The sequence below is a fragment of the Dunckerocampus dactyliophorus genome, chromosome 2 (assembly GCF_027744805.1).
Source record: "Dunckerocampus dactyliophorus isolate RoL2022-P2 chromosome 2, RoL_Ddac_1.1, whole genome shotgun sequence".
NCBI lineage: Eukaryota > Metazoa > Chordata > Actinopteri > Syngnathiformes > Syngnathidae > Dunckerocampus > Dunckerocampus dactyliophorus.
Genome location: NC_072820.1, coordinates 3,124,526 through 3,130,000, shown reverse-complemented (window position 1 = coordinate 3,130,000; position 5,475 = coordinate 3,124,526). Strand labels below are relative to the sequence as shown.

General features: G+C 43.6%; 1 protein-coding gene across 1 annotated transcript in view; it reads left to right on the top strand.

Moving 5' to 3' along the window:
• Nucleotides 1-1,405, top strand: part of mmp14b (matrix metallopeptidase 14b (membrane-inserted)) — a 26,065-nt gene extending 24,660 nt beyond the window's left edge. The window contains exon 10 of the mRNA XM_054762979.1: nt 1-1,405. This exon is cut by the window's left edge and continues 1,985 nt beyond it. The gene's annotated coding sequence lies outside the window, so the exon portion shown is untranslated.
• The last annotated feature ends 4,070 nt before the right edge of the window (nt 1,406-5,475 follow it).

The window sequence follows — 5,475 nt, the reverse complement described above, 5'->3', positions numbered from 1 at the left end:
TTGCTGAATGTACTCGTTTACTCCACAGCGAGACCAACAATCTTGTTTGGCTTCTGGAACAAACCTCTGTGAGTCGGATCCCTAATCCAATAAAAGTCCGTCCAATAAAGGCTAAAATTGGGGAAAAAATGGGCGTGCCAAATACTTTTAGGGAAGGAGTAATCATTTGATATGCTTAGGGATCAATTTGTGCTGTGATTTAGAATATATGACATTTTTTGAACAAACTTTATAATTTATGGACGGTCCCTAGTGTAAACAACCAGCGGTTACGGCAGCGCTTCCCGTGCGAGCAGTGGCGGAGGCAGACGTCTTTCATTGGGGTGGCCAAGGTGAGACCATTACTCGCATAGGGGTGGCAACAAGTTGATACCTGACACGTCTAGATGGCCAGCGGGGTGTCCACGGCCCCCAATGGCCACCACGTAGCGCCGCCACTGCGTGCGAGCTCCCCGCACTGTGACACAGCAGTCCGGGCACCGCGAGGGGGAACTACCGCTGCAGCTACGCAGCCGAATATCCGACGTCCACCGCGAAACTACCTTCACCACGGAGCTAGCATGCTGGAGCATAGCCCAGAGTTACCAACGGTATCGGACGATATTATCCCATTTCCAAATTACAGCGGATCGGCAGCCGATCGGGACATCCCGAATGCAAACGGTGCGCTCACTCGGCGCTCACTCGGCCCAGCAAGCTTGCGGAGCCCGAAGCAGCTCCAGTTGGAAGCCACGGAGGAAGCACGACGATGCAAAAGCAAAGAGCAAAGAGGACCAGCTCCGAAAAAGCTCACAGTGGAAAAGGGGTCATCGTGGCCTCTTTGGGGCACCCAGTTTGTCTTGCAAGTAAATCACCCCCCACCCACCCCCACCCACACTTGTTGAAACCACGACGTGTTTTTGTTTTTTGTTTTTTTTTACCTTCCCGTCGAAGGAGCCGGTGCGAAGCGTAAAGAAAACATCCGCATCAACAATAAAACTGTTTCCCTTTTTGATCTCGATGCTGATGTTGTCATTATTCTTATGATTATGACTATTATTGCTGTTTGTGTAAAGAATGTGTCGTTTTTGTACATCGTCATGAGCAGGTCCTGCTGGACAGGGACATACGCTTCGGAAAGTGGCCCAACTTCATAGGCCGCTGAAACTTGACTGTTTTTATTTGAGCCTCAAATGAGAAATAAAGCAGTGACGTGTTAAAACGTGACTTGTATTTGTCCTTCTGCGTGCTCGCCAAGGTCACGCGGCGGTGCTAACGGGACCGTCAGCCTTTCTCGCTGCAGTGATGGTGATACTGGTGATGATGATGATGATAATGATAACAGCTGTGCTTCTGTTCTTATCCACAAGGCTTTTTCTTCCTGCAAAATAAAGACGTTTCAAAAGGATGGATGTTGTTTGACTTGGCTTTCCACGTACGCTCGAGACCCCCCCGCCCTCTTTTCACAGGGCGTGTAGTGAGGGTGTCCCGGGAATGTTTGACAGAGTCTCCCGTTCTTCGAGTCTCTCCGGCAGAGCTTCGCCTCCATCCCGGGGGAGGACGAGGATATCGAATCCAAATCGGAGTCACGGTGTAGCCTTTAGCCTGCTAGCCTCTAGAGAGGGTGCGTTCAAGGACCAGCGAACAAACTGATGAATTGTTACTTACAGCTTGCTCTTCTGACTCTTCAACACGACCAAGAAACATGGTTTGGCGGATAGTCCAGCTTCGTATTGGCCCGTGTCCACCAAACAGTCCCATGTGACTGATGAGCGTATTTTTATCCTGCTGGCCGGGAATCAGCGACTGCCTGATGCTCGCCTCTTCAGGCACACCCCTACAAACATTACCCGGGAGCCAAACGTGCTAACACCGTGAACGGCATGCCCATATAAGGAAGTCCGGGTTGCACTGACATCAATGGAGCTCGGTGTTAAAAAAACACAGCGTGCAGAACCGTCCAAAAGTGCTTTCAGGTCTCACTTCCAAATGCGCAGACCTCGTTATCCGAAATGTTGGCATCGTTTAACACGACAATCCAACATTGGAAGAACATTTTAAAAAAAGCACAACAGGTCCGCTTTAAAGTAAGTAATTCATCCTGGCAAGCTATACCACCCTCTGTTCATCCTGACAGCATCCTGGTATTTATTTCACGGTCTCACCGGTTCTGCTTTTGGCTAAAAAGCTACTGAATCGATTTCAAGTCACTGAATCGTTTTGGATCGTATTGTTCCAAATGCACGAATGGAGTCGGAGAAATGTGCTCTCATCGTTTTTTACACCAGCACATTCGTTTCTTTTTTTCCCCTGTTAGTTATTTGACTCCATCTGCTCTCGTCCCGTGTCCTCCTGGACCTCCAGGTTTCTTGCTCCCCAACGGCTCCACTCCGTGTTCAGATGGGGCTGGGATAACGTCAGGCCAGGAACCGGGCTGGAAAACGCCGACTGCGTCCAAATCCTAAGTAGAAACAGGGATGAAGACGGTCGACCCCCTTTTGCACAGCAGGAAAACATCTCAGGAAGGAAAGTGTGTGTGTGGAATCTTTTTTTTTTTTTTTTAATCATCCATACAAATTGGGGCGTCACATGACTTGACGGTGAACATCTGTCCCCCAGACTGGGGGTGACGGGGGTGTTTTGAATAGAATCATCATCTGCTGCATATTCCTAATGCATGCCAGACAAACATGGCGCCCAGTTGTCTCCGCTTCGCTTTCAACGCTTGGGGCAACAAAAAAAAAAAAAGGGGGGGGGGGAGTCACAAGGCATTTTGCATGAGTTGGGGGTGTGGGTTAAAGTCACATTTGGAGGACAGAAGACGGCGCAGAACATCTGGAACTGCAACTGCGTCATGAAACGTATTCTTAGATTCTTAGATGTGTCTTTTAAGGCGGGGCGGGGGGGGGTCTCCAGTGTGATATTTTCTGGCTTTCCCTGCTGATTCTGCAAAGGAAACACAAGAATCAGCTTTTTTTAACCCCTCCCCCCACCATGCAACTAGAGAACCTTTGCTCTCTTTCACAAAAGCCCGCTGATAAAACAAAGAAATAGAGCAAATAGAACAAAGGCATCTCCCGCTGTACGACACGCAACCCCCCCTAAGGTGGCCTCACGTCTCATCCAAAGGCACAAAACCTCATTCACGAGCGCTTTTATGACACTTTCTCATGGCGGGACACTTCTTGTTTCAGTTTCAGTGTAGTTGGGGGGGGTTCTTTTTTGGCTTGTGAGCTGATGAGTGGAAATTTCCCATTAGGGGAGTTTCACACACACACACACCGCATCGTCGATCGGAGATTTTTGATCCACACAATATTTTTTCTCCCAAAATGAGGTAAGCTGGAGAAAGGGAGAAATAAAAACGATTCATATTTGATAAAAGTCATTCAATATTTCTTCATATTGGTTCATAATAGACAAGAAATAAGTAAACAAAGAAGTGGGGATTAACTCTGATTCATCATTAAATAGGTTCAAGTGAATACGGTGTTCCCTCGTTTATCGCGGGCGATAGGCTCAATAGCCCTCAATAAGTGAACTCCGCGAAGTAGCCAGCTTTATTTTTTACAATGATGATGTGTTTTAAGGCTGTAAAAAGGCTTTATACACTTTCCTCAGACAGGCTTTAACATTTTCTCAAAATTTCTCTCTTGTCTAAACACTCTCAACGTTCAAATTTCGTTGGAGTTTTAGAAGAAATTGTTCATTTCACTCCTCTGACCGTGCCTCTTCGTCCTGGCGCCGTTCGGCTGTGGCGTTTTTGTATCTTCGTTCAGACATATCGCTCCTGTCGTCCTATTTTCCTCGCAAGGTTAGCTTCCTCTGCTGTTGTTTACAGTACTAGCAGGTTAGCTAGTTTGGTAGCCATGACCACAGCAGGAGACGGCAGACAACGGAGATTGATTGACAGAGGTCTACAGCCAATCAGGACTCAGAAGACAATGGGCGGTGCAGACAGAAGAGAGAGAAATAGAAAGCGACGCCACCGCCGCCTACAACACTCAACTTCCCACAATGCAATTCTTCTTAAAGGGCCAGACTCAGCCTGTAACAGCGTTCATACGCCGATAAAAAAATAAATAAATTGCACTAAAAAATAAGCAAAACAGTGAGTCCACGAAATATGAACGATGGAGCGAGGGAACGCTGTAGCTTTATCGATCATTCAATTCTTTTTTTACCAACACAATATTTTTCCCACAAAATTAGACCGATTAGGGCGTCGTCTCCGGAAACATCGACAGGAGTCTTGTGACTGTGTTTCACCGCACTTTTATTGAATCGCTTTCATCTTTCTGTTCAATGTCGTGGTTTGGAAACGTGTCTGCAAAAAAATCAGGCCTGGCAAGCCGATTGGACGGTCACGGGTGAGCTTGGAGTCACTTTACACCAATCAGCTGCAGAGACTGAGCTCTAGCATCATGCAGGACCCTCTGCACCCCTCCAACCGCTGCCGGGACAGAGATCGGTGGTCCCAAAATGCAGAACCAAGAGATGCAGGGACAGTTTTAGTTCCGGAAGCGATTGTCTTTCTTACCAGCATGTCCCGTCGCCAATAAGGGCAATGGGCTCACACATCACACCTGCACACTCACTTACCTGCGGGGACGAATAATGAAACCTGACCTGATCTGCTAACCTTGAGCAAGGAAGAAGTAAAAATGTATGAATGAAAATGATTCATACTTAATAAAAGTGCTAAAATATAAATAATTTATTCATAATAGAAAATACATAGACAAAACTAAGTGGGGCTTAATTATGATTAACAATAATTCAACAGCTTACATCTTATAACAAAATTAATCATTTCATTATTTTTGACCAACAAAATATTTTTCTCACATAATTACACCAATTTGATAACCTTAAGAAGGGAAAAAGTAGAAATGTTTAAAAATAAATATATGATTACTTTTTAATATAAGTCCTAAAATAGAAATAACTTGTTAATAATTAATAGAAAATACATTTGTGGGGATGAATTACAATTAATGACTAAATAGATTGCATTTAATAACTTTATTATTCATTTAATTACTTTTGAGCAACATTTTTCGCACAAAAAATTAGGCCAACCTGCTAACCTTGAAAAAGAAGGTAAAAAATAAGGTAAATATTGACTAAACGTCATAAAATAAGAACAAATGAATAATAAATAGAAAATAAGTGGGCTTAATTATAAATAATTACAATTAATAATTAAACAGATTACATTGAACAACGTCATTAATAATTTAATTACTTTTGAGCAAGACAATTTGTTTTCAAAAAATTAGGCCAAGTAAAAAAATAAGATGAATATTTAATAAAGGTCATAAAATAGGAACAAATTAATAATAGAAAATAAATAAGTGGGGACGACTGATAAATAATTACTATTACTAATTAAACAGATTACATTTCATCATTTTATTAATAATCCCATTACTTTTGAGCAAGATATTTTTATTTCACAAAATTAAAATAAGTAAAAAAAAAAAAAAAAAAAAA